At 37.3% G+C, this 20,070-nt stretch overlaps 1 pseudogene; it reads left to right on the top strand.

Moving 5' to 3' along the window:
- The first annotated feature begins 1,815 nt into the window (after positions 1 to 1,815).
- Positions 1,816 to 20,070, top strand: part of LOC118587620 — a 41,298-nt pseudogene continuing 23,043 nt past the window's right edge.

Raw genomic sequence — 20,070 nt, 5'->3', positions numbered from 1 at the left:
CAATATTGATTGATAGATATACTGGGGGTAATGAAGTTTTATATTTATATTTATATTATTTTATAATTGTCATTGCAAGTATTTAAAGAAGCATTAGTGAGCATTGAGAATAGGTAGCAAAGTTAGAGGGAAAGGGAAATGTCTATAGAATTTCAAAGTGTCAGCCCATGCATTGTTTAGTAGGTGCAAAACAACAACAGTAATTCAGTGGAGAAATTAGGAACATTTTGACCTTGTGATCAAAATTAGCATCTCCAGTAAAGGGCAGATAGACACTGTGTGCTCCAAATGGGATATATTCTAAAGGTCACTCCTATCATTGATGTAGCATTCCAGCAGCTGGGCGGGCACAGCTCAAATCCAATTATGAGGAAACATCAGACCAAAATAAACATGGAGCCTTCTGTAAAATAACCAACTAGTATTCTTGAAGCCACTGATGCTATGAAACACACAGCAAAAGGATACCTCCAGATTACAGGGGCTATGAATAAAGGTATTGTGTAATCCTCACCTAGATCATGTACTATAGGGAAAGGTGTCATCAAAGAGTTGTGGATAAATGAATGAAGTGGGAGAATGAATTGCAAGTTAAATAAAAGCTCTTCAGTGATGTAACATGTTCCAAATTTGACATAGTACTGTGATTATGTCTTTTTAAACTCCCTTTACACTCATGCTCATGTTACCTATTTCCATGTATTCATTTACACACATAGAGAACCATGAAAGATGGCATGCCTTTTCATTTGATTCCTCACTCATAGTTAAAACAACAGAAAAGCCACTTGTATTTATTCAGCTATTCTCCATGCTGGTCGCTCTCTGTGCCTTCCTCATGGTTGCAATTTGGCTCTGCTATCATTTTCTCCAGTCCGAAATCTACTGGAAGGATGTCTTTTAGGCACAGATTGTCAGAGAACAACGTTCTTGTTTCTCTTCATCTTAAGTTGTCCTTATTTCATTTTACTGGAAAATATTTGGCAAAACACACAACTATGGGCTATTAGTTGTTTGATATTTTACAGGTACTTTTCCATATCTTCCAAACTCTAGTTCCTCCATCCATGCTCCTTCTTCCCTTATATGCATTAAATTAATACTTTTATTAATCATCAATTTTAGGTATTTTAAGTGTAATATACTTGGTGCTTTGTTTATTTGTTTATCCAGTATTGTTTTTTCGAAATCCTCAAACCTATAATATATTCACTGTCCTTTAATGAATTTGAGAACATTTCTGAAATTGTCAAAAACGTTTTTTCTGCTTTAATATATTTGTCTTCTCCTTTTAGGTGTACAATGAAACAGATGGTAAGTATTTCATTATTGTCCTAAAGGTCTCTAGGGCTATAATGTTTTTAAAGTATTTTAGTTTTAGCATTGTGTCACTTCTATGAGTTTTTTCAAAATCAATGACTTTTCTCATCTTTACATTTCTGCTGTGGAGCCAACATAGTGTGTACTCCAGATAATTCTTTTATTTCTATAATCTTCAATTAGCTTTGGTGGGTTTGTTGTTTTTGTTGCTGTTTTTCTTGAGTTTCTATTAGTGGTAAAATCTCTCCATTTACTCTAACTTTAGTGTCTACATTTTCCCTAAGGTTGAACTTTGAAGTTTCTGTGACAATTCTCATGGTTCTCTCACTTCAGGGTCAATATTTTTTGATTATTTTTTATCTTCAGATTTGGTAATATTCATAGTTTATATTCCCCTGGGTGTTTTTAGTGTGTAGTAATTTTAGCTTATATGCTGAACACATGGACATGAGTTGCTTTGAGAATGCAGATTTTGTTAGGATCTTTTGGAGCATGATGCGTGGCTTCTGTGCTTGTTTATTGGTCATCCACACAGCTGCTATGGAGTCTTCATTGCCTTCTGCCAGTACTGAGTCCATGGTTAGTCATGTTTCTGTAGCTTTTGTCAAGGTATTTGGCTCACCCCATATCATACATGGAGTTTTCGGAGTCAGCAGCTATTTTATAATCCACAGGTCATGAGTAGTGCCCTGCTCTCCCTGGCTTATGCAGAGCAGTATGGATTTTATTTCATAGTTTTCATCTCCCTGAAACAGCTACGATTAGCCAGTTGTCTCTCTCCGCGTTCCCGGGGCCAGAGGGTAGGACTTTCTCCGAGTGTCAGTTTGCTACCCAGAAGTGACTGGGAGGACAATGATATGGGTGGAAAACAAGATAAAATGAAGGCAATTTGTCACCATACACTCTTTAGAAAGCAGTGAGCCCATTTTGTAGGTTTATCTTTGAATAGAGACAATGGTTTGGCTTTGAGATTTTACACACTTGTGACTTTACCTCATAGTGCAGTCAGTAAGGAAAAAAAAAGAGGTCAGAATGTCAAGATTTCTCACCAAGTTTTCCTATTTGTACAATGCATGAATATATATATATATTCATAACCCATAGAACATGCTGATGGTGGCCATTTATTGTCCCTGGACTGAGTTGTCTGTGTTTAGAATTACAGATACTCCAGTCTGCTCTACATTCACTGACACTGAATGTCTTGATTGACTTGGAAAAATCTCCTGAAGTAGTTTGGGACAAAGTATTCAAACACATGATCCTATAAAGGGTATTGCTCATTTATACCACATTAGGCATATTGTAAATATTGTACATGATATATATCTAAATAGAATAGGTGAGTGAATTATATGGACTTAATGACAAATATCAATCAGGACAGATGTTTAAATGTAGGAGAATATCTAAAAATCATGGTTGTGTGCTGTCGAATGTTGTTCTACATGCTGTGAATATGTGTTGCTCTGATTGGTTGATACATAAAATGCTGATTGGGCCAGTAGCTGGGAAGGAAGTATAGGTGGGATAAGCAGACAGGGAGAATTCTGGGAGGAGAAAGGCTGAGTCAGGAGTCACCCGCCAGACGCAGAGGAAGCAAGATGACAAGGCAGAACTGAGAAAAGGTACCAAGCCACATGGCTAAACATAAATAAGAATTATGGGTTAATTTAAGTGTAAAAGCTAGTCAGTAGTAAGCCTGAGATAATGGCCAGCCAGTTATAATTAATATAAGCCTCTGTGTGCTTACTTGGGGGATGTGAGTGGGAGAGATTTATCCAGACTGCCAGCTGGCTGGGACACAGGAAAATTTCCAGCTACAGTTGTGAATAAATGTAGGATTCTTTTTTTGCAAACTTTTACTCTATTTTATTGATTTCAAATTACATTTTATTGATTTGAAAGGAGATTTCTAAAAATTTGGAAAACATCTTCAACTATATTTTTTCATAATCTTTCTAATAAAATAGCTCAATCCATTCATTTGCCAAAACCGTTTCAAAAGAGCTTGGCATCTTCATAATTGTATTTTCCTTAGTAACAAAGAATGAACTTTTTAACATTATAACATTTCTTTCCTAAGAAAATATGTTTCTGGAATAATTCTTGACATTTCATTTGTATTCTCAACTCAGAAACCACTTTTTAAATATGATGTTGCCATAAAACTGATGCAATAAAATTGGGCAACTTATTATGAATGTAACAAATGTTTTTCAATTGGTCATTGTGTTAACTTACACAAAAAACTGTATCAAAACAAGCAAAATAAAGACCCAAACAAGACTGTGTGTATTTGATTACAGGTGAAAGTGATACTTTCCAACAGTACAAAAAAACTACATCAGACTTTTTAAATAAACACATCAGTTTACTCAGGTTAATTTTTTAATCAAGCAGTGGGAAAAATACATTCATATTTGTGGATTATTCTAGTAAACACACTTGTTCCAGCATCAACAGCATAGCATGTGGAAGACTCCCTCTTTTTCCTGGTCATGTTTCTTCTTCTACACTGAATTTCACAGATGCCAGAGAATTTTCTTGCAATATTTCACTTCAAAATACCCAGTAGTTGTTTTTTACAATAAAACTTAAAAACACATTCATTAGAATAGTATGTCCATATTTGTAAAAGGTAATTCATATCTACACACAAAGTCTTCATAGGCATGTAGACTCATTATGCATAGGGATGAAATAATTGATTCCCTTTCTCCTATGGTATCAAGGATTAAAGTTGTTAAAATTCTTCAGTAACTTATGTGCATCCTAACCTTGTCTATCTTGAGTTGTTCTTTTCCTATCACAAGCAATATTTCACAAAGGAGGCTGAGTCTACAGGTGAAATTATTTTTTTTATGAGATTTATCATAGGACACAAAACTTATCTTTTAACTGACTTTTTAGAATGCTACATTCTAATCTCTTAGACCCTTTAGCTAAACCCTCATCACCCAGACATCTTGATGTATGTGTGTGTGTGTTCCTTTTTTCCCTTTATTAAGAAATTTTCTACTCACTCCACATACCATCCACAGAAAACCCCTCCATTCTCCTCATACCCCCTCATACCTCTTTCCCGAGTCACCCCACATCCCCACATCCCCCAAATCGAGGTCTCCCATGGGGAGTCAGCAGAGCCCAGCACACTGGGCCTAGGCAGGTCCAAGCGCCTTCCCACTGCACCAAGGCTGTGCAAGGTTTCACACCATAGGCACCAGATTCCCAGAAGCCTGTCCATAGACTAGGAACATATCCCAATCCCCCTGCCTGGGTGCCCCCCAAACAGTTCGTGCCAAACAACCATCTTCTGTATCCAGAGGGCCTAGGTTCTCTAGGAAGAGACAGGGTGCTGGGGAGGAATCCCCAGGGTGCTCTCGGGAATCCACAGGATGACCCCGTCTTGGTCTGCTGGCATTGGTCCAGAGGGCGCCTGGACTGGTCTACTCTGGTGACCAGCCTAGCAAATAACCTAGCTGTCATCATAGAGCATTTGTCCAGCGACTGATGGAAGCAGATGCAGAGATCCACGGCTAGGCACCAGGCTTAGCTACAGGAATCCAATTGATGAGAGAGAGGAGGGATTCTTCCGGCAAGGGACGTAGAGATCATAATGTGAGGATGTGCAGAGATGACCAGCCACACTAGTGAAAGCCCATGAACTGTGGACTGGTGGCTGTGGAGTCCCCATGGGACTGTACTAGGCACCCAGTCATCTTTATATTCAAAGTGCACAGCACATAGCATACATACAATAAGAATGGATACATATGCACATGAGTGTAGTGACGATTGTATGAGAACTTGTAGGGACACCAACAGGAAAAATGATGTGAAGGCAGATAGTGGCAGGTCACTCGAATTCACACTCCATCACACTAGTGGAAGATCATAGTAATATTCACATCTTACAACTGACTAAACACTCATTCCTAGACCTCCAGGGGCATTAAGATTTAACTTGAGGCTTAGCAACTGGGAGGGGAATTGAGCTTCTCTTTCCAGTTGCTAAGCCTCAAGTTTCGGTGGAAGAGGGCTAAGCAAAGGGCATAGAGAATGAAACTGACTACCATTCATTACATATAAATGTATATGACTGTCCAACAATAAACAAAATTTAAACAAAAAACATTCTTGGGTAAGAATGCTGCATAGTCTTGTGGATAAATTAGGGTGGGGAAATGAAATGAGAAACTCAAATAGAAACTGACTGGTTATGTTTCACAGGGGTAATAGAATTTGGAATAGACCAAACATCTCACACTGTGTGTAGCATGCAGTCCTATAGGCAGAGAAAAGGAATTGAGGTAAGGGGAAAATGATGTTGATGTAAATGTTTATAAAGTCATTGATCAACTACAGGAGCAATTTCACTCATCTAGAAGAGATGTAGGAAAACAAATGATTTCCAGGGCACAGAATGGTTTCTAAAACATATGTCAGGAATCAAAGACAAGAAACTTGAGATTTGTTGATGGAACCAGGATAAAGAAATTGGTGAAGATTTATCAATTTCAAAACACAGCAGGGACTAATGGGAAGGAAGGAAGAGGATGGGTTATATGGGGTGAAATTTTTGAGAGAAAGTGGCAGAGGTTAGTATTTCAGTCACAGAGATGTACAATGACCTTTAAAAGCAAAGAGAGCATATCCATTTGTTTTCTCCCAAACAAGCAGATAAAGAAGAAACTCAGACTTGAGATAGTCATACACTTTGAATAGCAACTATGGAAAATTTTCTAAGTAATTGTATTCATCAGGGAATCCTGGAGAACCTCCAGGACGTCTACAGATATTTGAAGAGATCTATTATATGAATGGTGATTCCAAAGACCCACAATGTGCTGTGAACACTGGAGGGCCAAGAAAGCTAATGATGGAACTAGTTTTCAGCACAAGCCTGAGTACAAGATGCACAGAGGATGTAACTCTCGGCCTAAGCCAAAGGTCTGAAAGCAGAGGTGTTGGAGTGCTCATCCTGGGGTTTATAGGTTCGAGGGCTGAGGCTGTGGAAAAGTCTCTATAGAGTAGAATATGAAGGTACCAACTAAATGAGAGGAAGAGAATTCGCTTTTCCATTTTACTACTCTATACCAGACAATTTGAAGATATTTGAGGTGTTAGTGAAGGTGTCATCTTCTTTACTTGGATCACCTATGCAAAGGCCAACGTCTTTGCATAGTGCTTGCCCAGACCCATCCACAAGTATCTTAAAAGATATCTTGTCATTATTTATCTCAGCAGCCTACTCATAAATTTAACCATCACATCCTGCTTTTGAAAAAACAAACAAACATGGCATTGAAGTATTTTGCAGAGTATATAAATGCACACTTGAAACTATGGCAGATTTTATAATATTCTAGTACTGGACTGTGGTATCACTTACATGAACTAATTCTTCAACAAAACTTACCAACTCTTTTCATGTCTTTGTGTTGATGTTGAAGGTTGAACTTAGGATCTTGAAAATTCTAATCATGCACTTCATCACTGTGATACACCCCCAGGCTACTTTATTTATTTATTTATTTATTTATTTATTTATTTATTTATTTATTTATTTATTTTGGATAATCCTATATGTCTTTAAAAATTATATAACTTGGAATAATTTATTTTTCTCTAAGGATAATTAAAATGTTCTATTTCAAAGTTCTTCAAGTTAGGCAAGCTGGGAACTGGCTTTTAAGAGAAAGATAATTTAAAAACAAATGAAAAATTGTGATATTTCTGTAACCCATGAGAATATGTTGGCAATGCCATGGGTATATAACTTCAAGTATAGAATCATAAAATATTAATCTTCATAGATAATCCTGGTCTTAAGACATTAGTCAGCTTAGCTGATTTAGACTCATTGGGTTGAGAAAACTTCCTCCCTGATTGCTATATTGAGCTATTCAGTTTCCATGGCACTAAAATCACTTGGGATTCAAATGTTGCACTGAGTAAGACATCAACTTGCTTACAAGATGTGAGACTGAATATGAAAGTCTGACATGTAAAGAACATTTAGATTTCCCGGAGAAACTGAAAATAATTAAGAGAGAAGTAAAATGCATAAGTTTAGTAAGTAGTGTTAAAATTGGTTGAAGTTGACTGCTGTTTTTAACTAGACTCGAATAAAAGTTTCTATTTGGGGGCAATCTTATTGGTATTGATATGCTTAAGTGAGATTTTCAATTAGGACCCTTATTCCCATAAACGGAGACATGTTCACATTGACCCACTTATGCAGCTTAATATGTTGAAGGATACCCTTAGATTCTGAATACAGAACAGTGACTGGGAATTTTAGATACATTCAAAGATGCAGGCATAGACAGATCACCACATTTCCATATAATACATGTAATGCTATGGTTTTAGCAAAGGAAGTTTGAACATTCTGCTTTAATATATCAAAGTATCCTCTTTCTCTGGATTTCTGAATAAGCAGAGCTGATATAGTCTACATAATTCTTAAGAACAATTGTAGCATAATAGCTAATCATAACTATGTAGCCAATCACTTACCTTAGAGTTATATCTGTATCACATAGCACCTGAGTGATCTTGCAAACATTAAGATACTGCTTTGGCTATTTGCTTTCTCACATTAAAATGGAGATCTAATGTATCCTATAGGATTGTTGACAAAATACATACATACATATTAATATTCAGTGACTTCCCTTACATCAATGTTTGAGGGTGATCAAACACAAGAGAATCTTTTACTGTCTTTATGCTGAGGAGAATAATGGGCAAGATGACTCCATAGGCTTGAACAGTGTCTCCTTAAGCCACAACACTAGCTTTTGTAATAGTTCCCATCATTTTTTCTTGATTTCAATCATTTTAGGATTTAATTCAAATCATATTTGTCTCATAGCTTGTATCTGAGGCTGTTCCTGCTTTATCTCAACCAATTGTCCTTGGTTTCAGAATTTAACTATGGCTTCTATGATTCTTTATATTTCAATTTTATTATGGTATAACTGTTAGCATTATTTAAACATTTTAGATATTGGAAGCTATTTTTCAATATTGCACTCCCATTCTAGATTAGAATCAAGAACCTTGCTGAGGTACTTAGAATATGAGGGAATATCCTTCATAATTGGAAGTAGAACCTTGACAGAAGAGTCAATATAGTACCTCATGCTTTTTTGACTATGGGACATGGTGAGGAACACATGTCTATGATGAAAATGCCATCAGAAAGCACAGAATCTGCTGGAGCTTGAAGTTGGATTTCCAAGTCTGAAGAACTAGAAAGAATAAATATTTATTGATTGTAATATAGTAGAAAGTTTATGGTATCTTTGTTAAAGCCAGTCAAACGGTACTTAATCTTCAGGGGGTTATTAGCAGACTCAGTAAAGATCTCCTCAGTTTCTTTTGCTTTGGAATGCATCTGTGTCACATGCTTGGGACACTTGGCTGTTGGTTGACCCAATAAGCAAATCACTCATAAAACCAGGTCAAGGCCACAGTGATCTTGTCAGAGATAGAATACCTTATTCCTCTCTAAGTAGGTGCGTGCAAGTCTAGGAAAAGAAGTTAAGAGGGTTGAAGGTTTAATGCACTTATGCTGGGGGCCTTTATGCTCCATAAGAGCTTAATGCATTATAGGGGTCTAGTTTATGACTCACTGGTAAGTAGGTTGGTGTTGTTCTAATAGGTAGGTAACATGATACCCAAAGTCAAGCTTTTGCCATAACCAGAGGACCTACGTGCTAACAGGAGTTAACTGCTGTGTGACCTTGGTCAGCTGACCTAAAGAGTTATTTACTCTTATCACATCTTTAAAAAGAAGGATGTTCACATTTTCTACATACACATTTGTATATAGACATTAGAACAGGGCTTACCTCTGGCATAGCTTTCTGCACTGATTAAGAGATATAGTATTAATAAAATTGTTAGCCCTGCATCCATCTTAGGAACTTTGGAAGAAATGGCATGGTGATGACCCTAGTGCAGGGAAGTGTTGGGCATCAGGCTGCCCCTCATGGTGCAGCCACAGTCATGGCATCTACCTGCCATCTCATTACAATGAACTCATGCTTTACTGTATCAGAAATGAGTCACTCTTCCAAAACTTTAGCTAGGCTGTCTGGGGTCTGTAGTGTATGAAACTGATACAAGTCCTGACTGTATCCCAGTGAAAGTCAAGTCATGGAGAAAGTCAAGAGCTGATATTAGCACCTAGATATTCCTGCTAGCTCCAGAAGAGTGTGCTATTCCTCAATAGCTAACCAAAGGCATCTACAGACCAAGTGGCCTGGTTTACAATCTCTGGCACTGTGCCCATTTCACACCTATCTTTCTAGTATGGTGTGAATAATTTCATTTTTAACATATACAAAGCCATGAAAATGTCTGTGAGGCATTTATACCACGTGAACTTTATTTTGTAAAGCTATATGAAAGCAAATAGAGAGCCTAAATAATAAAATAATAACATGTCTGTTTCCAACTTTCTCTGGGAAGATTCATGAATCACTCCTCAAATGCATGTCCAATTTTTTGTCATCAGATAGAGAAATATATTTTAAAACATAAAATAGTTTGATAAAACCCTGTATTTTAATTAAAAGAATTTTTCTCAACTGCATATTTAAAATTTAACTATTTTTTAAATTTCAGGTCATAACATAACAGCTAGTACATTTCTCTTTCCTTCATTCCCAAGTGTCAGTGGCCTCTGGGATTACTTATTTATTTATTTGAATTAAGTTTTTAAAAATTTATTTACGTTTGTGTGTGTGTGTGTGTGTGTGTGTGTGTGTGTGTGTGTGTGTAAAAGAGTACAAATGTAGATAAGAGGACACCTTTCAGGAGCTGGTTCTTTCCTTCAAGCTTGTCAGAAATGTCTACTCAATGAGCCATCTGGTTAGCCCTATGATTTTTTTTTTCAAATTTTGTAAGACATTTTCTTTATTTTTCTTTCACTGAAAAAAGATTTGTCTCATGCAATATATTGAGGTTATGGTTTCCCCTCTCCCAACTCCTCTGAAATCTCCCCCATCTCTCCTCCCATACAAACCCATACACTTTCTGTCTCTCATGAAAAAAAACAAACCAGCATCTAGGGCTGTGTTTCTCGACCTTTCTAATGCTGTGACCCTATGATACAGGTCCTCCTGTTGTGGTGACCTCCCACCATAAAACTATTTCATTGCTACTACAGAACTGTAATTTTGCTACTATTATGAATTGTAATGTAGATATCTGATTTGCAGGATATCTGATATGTGACCCACAAAGAAGTCATGACCCACAGGTTGGGAACCTCTTATCTAAAGAATAATAATAAAATAAAATAGGATAAAACAAAAGCAAACAAACCAGAATAGGGAATAAGGCAAAAATACAGACAAAAAAGATCTAACGGGAAAAAAAAAAAGTGAGAAACGTAGAGAAACAGACACATACATTTGTACACATGGGTATTTCATAGGAAACAAAAATTCTGAAGCCATAATAAATACACAAAGGACTTGTAAGGTTAAAATGAATAAACTAATTAATAAAATGCCTTGGTGAAACACAACAAAGAACTTCCAAAGGTGCTACTGAGTTTGTTTTGTGTTGGTTATCTACTGCTGGGCATAAGGCCTTCCCTTTAGAGTGTTTTGTATTCCCAGTATTCCTAGTCTTTTGTATTAATTTGTAAGTGGTTATCAATTAAAGATAGCTTCTGGGGTAGAGATGTGGGATGTGTCCACATCTCCTCTTACCTCTAGAACCCCATCTGGTACAGACTTGTACAGGCCCCTTCACATTCTTGCAGTCTCTGTGAGTTCATGAACTGCTGTGTTCAAGGGGCCTTTTTCCAACCCCTCCGACTCTTACAATCTTTCTACATCTTCTTTCAAAGGATTCCCTGCACCTTGAGGGGGTGATTTGATGGGGACTCCCCATTTAGGACTGAGTGTTCCAAGGTCCCTCACTCACTGATTGTTGTCCAGCTGTGAGTCTCTGTATTTGTTCTCATTTGCTGCAATGAGAGGAAGCTTCTCTCAGGACTGCTGAGCAAGGTCCTGACTTCTAAGCATAGCAGAACATCATTAGGAGCATTTATATGACAACATTCTTTTAACAAAACAGTAGTATTTGGTTTTCCCCTAGCTCCATCAGTTATCTAGTCTCAGTTCTTGTACCCCAGTAGTGTCAGGGGTGGGATTGATCTCATGGAGTGGGCCTTAAATCCCACCAGACATTGGTTGGTTACTCCCCTAAGCTTTGTGTTGCTCATTTGGCAGGCTACAGAATGGGAAAAGACTTTTACTAAGTATACATCCAATAAAGGGCAAATATTTAAAATATACAAAGAACTAAAAAAATATATAGCACATAAAGAAAACAACCCCATTAAAAGTAGAGTACAAATCTAAACAAAGAATTCTTAAAAGAGGAAACACAAATGGCTGAGAAACACTCAAAGAAACGTTCAACATCCTTAGGCATAAAGAAAATGCAAACCAAAACTACTTTGAAATTTCATCTAACACCTGTCAGAATGGCCAAGATCAATAAAACAAATGACAGCTAATGCTGGTAAGGATGCAAAGTGAGGGGAAAACACTTCCATTGCTGGTGAGATTGCCAATTTGTATAGTTGCTGTGGAAATCAACATGGCAGTCTCTCAGGAACAGGGAACTAGATCTGTCTCAATATTCAGCCATATTACTATTGGGCACATACTCAAAGGATCTTTATCCTATGAGAGAGATACCATTTTTATTACTGCTCTGTTCATAATAGCCAGAAATTGGAAACAGCATAGATGTCCACCAATAGATAAATGGATAAAGAAAATGTGGTACATTTATACAATGGAATATTGCTCAGCTGTTAAGAAAATTAAATCATGAAATTTTCAGGTACATGGATGGAGCTAGAAAAAATTTCATCCTAAGTGAGGAAACCCAGACCCAAAAGATAAATATGGTTATGTACTCATTTATATGTGGATGTTAGCTGTTAAATCTTTGATAAGCAAGTGCCAATACCTATAAAAACAGAGGTTAAGGGTAAGGAAATAGGAAGATGGGTAGACCAACCTTGGAAGGGGAAATAGAATAGTCAGTATATTTATTTTTGAGCCCATATAAATGATACTAAATATCATCTTATGAAAAAATAATTCCATTGTTCAGCATTATGGGTCCCCACCACTACATTACTGCTCTTAACTGGAAAATAATTTCTTCCATTCTCTGGTCATTTCTGTCATCCATTGAACTATCTCTCCACATCTGCCATCATATGTAGCCTCCTCAGAGCTTTCTCAAAAAAGTCTATTATTTCTCATTCTAATGTTAAATGTCTCTGTATACATAGTCTTGAAAATCCCTGCCTGTTTGGATGCTGTGCAGAACCATATTGCAATTCTAACATGTCCTCTATTTCCAGCCATTTATCTCCTTTGGTATTATTCATTTTTAGAAAAGTTTGGTTCCTAGATCTTGGGCTATTTTACAGTGGTTGGTCTTTGCTCATTGTCTTCACCCTTAGGAATGTGTTGGAAAGAAGCACGCACGGTGGTACATGTGCACATGTAAGGCAGTCTTCACATTCCATAAGTAGATAAGTGATAGGAGAGTGATACAATTCACTCCGATGAGTGAGTTTTGGTATAAAAACAGGAGGAGGAAATCGCAGTAGAAGCTGAGTTGGAGATGGCTGTTTTTTGTCCTTTGTTTCCTTCAGGTATTTTGGACAATCAATTGACATTTTAAAATATCAATTCACAAATGTGTAGGTAAGCAGAAACAAAACCCTGGGGATTTTTCTCCATCCTTGTTTTCTCTCTCTATTAAAAAGCTTTGTAAGGATTTATCAAAATATTCACTGTAAATATTTCATAAAGACTTTACAAAAGTGAGTTTTGCTTAGGACAAAGACAGAGAAATCATGGCCATTATGACTTATCCCAAAAGTTGAGGTGAAGGGTAAATAATGACATCATGGCTAAGGGTGACTGCTGGGCAAACATTTTTTTTTTTTAATTGTTTTCTCTTTCCCTGTGTGAATCAGAATCATTTATGGGCTCAGTAAAATGAATACATGCTACTGATTTAAATAAAAGGTATGCTTAGATATACCCCAGATGCTACATTTAGAAAGAAATACCCATGAGGAATTCAATGTTATAACACAAGCAGCCCTCAAAATCTATATTCACATGCAAAATCTGTTCGACTCTCATTTTCAGGATATTCAACTGCAACAGGGCATGCCCCTCTGTACACTGGAGGACTAAAGAAGACACACTCCAAGCACTGGAAGGAGTGTCCTCACATACTACATCTCATTAAATATGCACACTGAAAACAATCCTGCTAGTTCTTTGCTTCTTTGACATTCCAGGCCACACATCAGAGGACAGGCAGACAGAGATGGATGCAGCTGAATCTATGCACTGATTGAATGAGGGGAGAATTTGCTTGTAGTGCACTTCACTAATGCCTGGTCCACACTCTACATTCAATAGCTTTTGAGTTAAGTGAGCCAATGTATCCTGGTGTTTTAACTGAACAGCAGAGGTGATTATGTAAACAATTCAGTAAAGTATACTGAAATACTATTATAAGAAAAGTATCTCAATTCTATTTTATTTTACATTGCTATTTTGTCATTATACCATTGAATTACATTTTATTTCCCCTTTCTCTATATTCCCCACTGTGGCTTCATTGCTGTTGATTCTTGGCTTTATCAGTATTTGTACTGTCTCCCATTTTATGTAAAGATTTCCTTAACTTGCCTGTTTCCTTCTGCCTGACATCGATTAAAAACAATTTTATGCAGTTACTAATAACTACTTGTACTCCGTGAGTGTTTTCTACCCCACTGAATATAAATTAAGTGCAAAATACTGAAGTATATCATTTGCTTGCATCTCTAGGATTTGAGCAAGTTTGAAAATTTAAAACTAAGGATTTTATAAAAAATAGCCATATAGGCATACTTTCCAATACTATACTTGGGGATAGTTTTGTACAACCTACCTGTGTACTATAAGGAGAGACAGTGATAGAGAGAGGAAAATGTAAAAGACAGAGAGAGAATTTACATGAAGCAAATGGAATGATTTATATTAATACTAATCAGTGATGAAATTATTCCAAGAGAAATTATTTTTGAATATAGAAAAAACATAAACCAATATGGGAACTTTTGTTATACATAAACTAACATTTTAGTATAACAAAGTGGTAGATGCTGACCTATAAGTAGGTATTTTCATGACACACTGCTAGAATGACTCCATTTGCAGATCAGATGACGAATGTGATGGGTCAGAGAAGCTGTGTGAAGGCATGGAGCCAAGGCAGACCGTCATGCCTAGGCTTCTGATTCTCACACTGTGGGTACCCATTTTCTTCTGTGCTAGAACTTAGAAAAAAAAATTTTTTTTTGCCTACCTAGAGTCTTGCTCTTTTGTTAAGAGTTCCTCAGTCTATTTTTGGACACCTTTCAAGACCCACTGATGAAAGGTTTGGTATGGCTGCCGACTGAGTTTTTTAACCCCTCATTACAAAAAGATCTGTTCATGATCCAAGATAAATCAAACTCTTTCTCCCTTCTTTTATCTTGATTGGAGAAACACAAGGACTGAAATGACCAGAGAACTTGAGGAGATCGGCAGAGGAGACTCCATTTCTTTCTGCTTTTGAAGTTCCTGGAGTACCTCTGATTTTTGATCCCCCACCATCTGTTTTTCATTAATTTCTTCAATTCTCTGAAGTAGTAGATTATGCCCAAGGATTATGATGCTACAGGTTTTATACTGCTCAACTTCAGAGGGAACTAGCTCAAGCCAAAGCAGCCTGACACTCATATCCTACACATATAATCCATGCTTTAAAATGAGTTATGGCTATCAACCACTACTTGTAATAAAGAATCTGTAATCAATGATCCAGGGTACAGTCGTAATTATTAATTGACAGATGTTCCTCAAAAATGTGTATATCGAAGGTTTAATAATGTGACTGTGTTTGTAGACAGGGGACTTACTTAGGTAATTAATGTTAAATTAGTCATTTGTATGGTTATGAACCTTAATACATTAGAGTCCATAAGGAAAGGAAGAACAGAAAAGATTGCTCTTTCAGACCAGGCACATGAAGAAAAGGTCAGGGAATGATACAATGAAGGTATACACATCTAAATGCAAGATAAAATACCATAGCAGACACCAGTTTCTGATAATACCTTGACTATTGTCTTCCACAATTGAGAGAAAATGAATTTCTGTTGTTTAAGCCATCTGGGATGTAGACGTTTTTTTGTGATCATGATATCAAATAGATCTCATTAGTCTGACTGAACTGAGGTGCTGCTGTAACATGTATCTCAGAAATAGCTAACAAATATGTAAGTGTCTTTGGAATGGGCAAAAACTGGAAGAGACATTTTTTATTCACGTCTTTATTTCATCTGCTTGTAAAATGCCAAAAGTGTCTCGAAATGATAGTTGGTAGACATGAATGCTAAACATAATCATTGTGAGTCTAAGATACAAGTGAAAAACATACTGGAAATTGGAGGAAAGAATGTTTTTATAATGTAGAAAGTAACTTCGATGCACTGTGCACTTGTACTAATGTTTTGTGGAAGGATGAACTTGTATCCTTGAGGTTTTAAGAAAGTAGTCTCTTATTGTGTATAGTAAACAGCAAAAGGACAGAGATAAATGTAAAGAACTATCAAGCAAAATAAACTGAATTTGATTTGAAAATGTTACCATCTGTCCATATTGCAAAACTCAGAACATGTGTTCTTTTGAGAACAAGATGTAACTGAACTTTTACTCCACAGTGAGACCACTCCAGGAGTTGATCAGCCAGTTGGCAGAAGCCAGGTGTAAAGGTAGATTTCTGGCAGCTGAGACATTGCCAGTTAGTATTGAAGAAAAGAGAAAAAACAGATGAAATAAAGGAAGACTTTCAGATCTCTGGGGTTCTACAAAACGAACAGCTTAGCTACTGGGATCTACACAGATCCTCATTGTTGGTCTTGAGAAGACAATCAGCCAAAATTAATGATGTACAAAAAGCTATATTAAAACCCACTACAATACTTGGTAAGGGAACTGGTTTCAGGGTGAAATAACCCCTCTAGGTTCACATGTGGACACATGGTTCTCTGCAAGGTGTGTTCTTTAGGAAGATGAGGAGCTACACAGGAGGAAGTTGTTCCCTAGAGACAGGCCTTGAGCTGCATCATTGAGCCCCACTCTCTGTTCATTCTCTGTCAATTACTGAAGATGTAACATGATCAGCCACTGTTCTGCCCCCACTGCCATGCTGTCACTGCCTGCCCCGTTGCCACCGCTTTCCTACCACAATTGGCTAAACTTTGGAACTGCAAGCCAAAATAAACATTCTCCCTTAAGTTGTTGTTGTTTGTATTTCTTTTTTCATAGTAACAAGAAAGTGCCTCAAAACTAGCCAAAAAAATAAAGTAAAACCAGGTTGACTGGAAATAAACTGTTTGGGTGGATAAAGCTGTTCATAGAAGTCATAGGTTGTTAAATCAAAGTATCAATGTGAGGCATAGGTTACCTCCATAGGAGTTGTTATCATTAGAAATCCCGAAGCTAGTACATACCTTCCTGTTGATTGCCCTTAAGAACTAGCTGGTAAGACACTATTGTTGAGGGTACAACATACCTTGGACTCAGGAAAGAAATCAAAATCGTGTTGGGCCAACAACTACTACTCTGCTGAGTAGGCATTACTAGAAGTTTCATGTAAACTGTGGAGGAGAATTGCTGTTGATGCTGTTACTCAGCTCTGGACCCCATTTGCAACAATGTCCTACCAGACATAACGAGCCCATTGTGACAGTAGTGGCCAGTCTGTTATGACAATAACCAGCTCTTTTCTGATTGAATTTGATACCTAGTCCACAGAAGGGAATTCACATCTGGTACTTCACATCTGGTCAAAAGCCCATATGTAGGGAGATGGCAGAATCTAGTGAAGAAGCCGTGGCCCTTAGTTTGCCAATCGTCAAGCTGTACTGGTCAAACTGCCTTCTAGTTAACTATGCTTGTACCCATAGACTGATGCTGCTATGTGCGCTGGCCAGAGAAGCTACCTTTCTGCAATGGTCAGTGGCCACTGCAGAAACTTACAAGTAGTCAAAGTAAGAGAGTAAATGAATTTGAATACCTAACCCTGAGTTGTGCATTACACTCCCTTTGAGGCTTCGGGACACATCACAGAAGAAGGGGTAGAAAGATTCTAAGAATTACAGGATGCAAAGGGAGTGGAAAGGAATCTGATTATAGATAGGGCATGATTGTTGCACTCTTGAACTCATAATAAAGGTGATTTACATGTATAGGACTGGGTCTGTCACCACCTTGTATACAGAGAAGGGAGGAGATTGTAGAACTATATTCTTCCTTAAATATTTCTGTGCAAATAAGAGTTGATGGGGAAGAAGGCATTTTCTTAAATGGTGTAGCCTTAGGTAAGGTTCACAGACTTTGGGTTAAAAAAATCTTAGTTATGCTGTTATAAACAACTCAAATGGAACTTAGAAGTTCATATAAAAATAGACATGAAAGTAGAAAATGGATTAGTTGGAAATAGAAAGGGGGCTAAGTGAATTGGAAAAGAAACACAGAAGGATAATGAAAATGGGTGAATACAATCTAAATGTGTCATGTGTATGCACTAAAATGCTGTGATGAAGTTCATTGTTATATATGGCTAATATATGCTAATAAAATCATTTAAAGTGGCAAATAGTGACTTATGAAATGACTCAGAACTGACCAAGAGGTCAGGGTGAAAGGCTGTGTCCCCTTTGGTTTAACTAGATGGTTCCTGCTTATGACCTCAGCAAATCAGGATGTCCCTGAAAATTGTCTCAAGGACAATTTTATATCCAGAGATGCAAGATAGGGGCAGCTCAATGCCATGTGAGTTAAGTTGCCTCATCACTGGGCCTGAAGGGTGAAGAGACAAAAAAAACCCAGACTTTTTCTTAAACCTAAAGATTTAATGAGATTTTTCTTTCTCTGTTTGTTCTCTGGTAGGAGCTTTTGTGTCTTCTTTCTGTAAGAAAATCATGTTGATGCTGTACCTATTCACCATTGTATTTTGGAAGAATAAAACTTGGGTGGTTTCACAGATTCACAGCTAGAAAATAGTTTTTCCTGAGGATGAATCACAGTGCAATTATCACCCACATTTCCATAAATTTTTGGACTTGAAATTATGTATTGAAGTAGTTAAAATTAGGGAGGATAGAGGACTAAGGTGAATAATTTTATGTAAAGACATAAATTTGGGGAAGCCACAATTTAGTGCCCTAAATTGAGTTGTAACCCCACTATTCATATATTCAAGTCCTGGCTCTCAGTATGACTGTATTTGGAGACAAGGCCTTTAGGGAAGCAATTATAATAAAACAAGGTTCTGCTGGTAGAGCCTAGTTGAGTAGAGCTAGCATCCTTACAATAGGATGTGTTTTTTTACTTTGTACACACAGGGTAAGGGCAGTGTTTTGCTGTGGATATCACTCTGTGTAAATAAAGTGCTGATTGGCTAGTAGCCAAGCAGGAAGTATAGGGTAGGTGGGACAAGGAGGAGAAGAAGGCAGGGAACAGGAAGGCTGGGAGGAGACACTGCCAGCCACTGCCATGAAAAGCAACATGTAAAGAAACCGGTAAGCCACAAGCCATGTGGCAAAGTATAGACTAACAGAAATGGGCTAAATATAAGAGTAAGAGCAAGACAATGGTAGGCTTGAGCCAATGGCCAAGCAGCTTAAATAATATAAGTGTCTGTATGATTATTTTATACATGGGTTGTGGGACCGCAGGGGCTTTGTGGAACCTGGAGAGAAGCTCTCCAACTACAGTGTTGAGTCTTTTAGAAAGTTGTTCAGTATTCCCAGGAGCAGAGGCTTCCCTGAATCCAACTCCAATGTTACCATCACCCTAGACACTGAGCCTACAGAATTATAAAAAAATAATTTCTGCTGTTATAGCTTCCAATTTGGAGGTGTTTACATTTGGAGGCCACAAAGACTAACATAATAGCATTGAATGCCTGCTATTGAAAATCAGAGTGACAGGTTCAGGAAAGGTAGTAACATGAAATTACTATCTAGAAATGAGCTCTATGTGGAGATAAAGCTTTGTGACTATGGGAATTACAATTAGGTCTTAAGATGGGAAAGCATTGTAAACATTATATAAACAGTAGAAAAGGTTGCTTAAAGTAAAAGAATAAAGAGTCAAAGAGATGGACACCAAGGCAGGGCAGGGGTCAAGCTTACAGAGAAGTCCCGAATAAAAGGGATATTCTGGCTCTATACATTTTCATGGATTGACAGGAAGTTCCAAACCATGTCATCTAGTCTACATGACTTCACACATGGTTCTAGGCAGAGCTATACATGTCTTTTGTAGCTTTTAGGGTGAGGTACTTTGAGGCCATAACACAGCAGGACTTTTTAACTCCCTGTTTCAGAGAGTGGTGAGGGATGTGCACTTATTTTTCCAGGGTGCAGATCTCAGCTGCTCTTTTAGAGAAACAGGCATCTCAAGATGACAGACCACATACCTGGCCACAAACCAAATCTCAACAGATACAAAACAATTGGAATAACCTTCTGTGTTCTATCAGACCAACATGGTTTAAAGTTAGATTTCAACAACAGACAAAACTACAGAAATCCTACAATCTCATGGAAACTGAATAATGCTCAACTGAATC

This window comes from Onychomys torridus, chromosome 7, assembly GCF_903995425.1.
Source record: "Onychomys torridus chromosome 7, mOncTor1.1, whole genome shotgun sequence".
NCBI classification, from domain to species: Eukaryota; Metazoa; Chordata; class Mammalia; order Rodentia; family Cricetidae; genus Onychomys; species Onychomys torridus.
The sequence above is the reverse complement of the archived record's forward strand: the minus strand, read 5'-3'. Positions and strand labels throughout refer to the sequence as shown.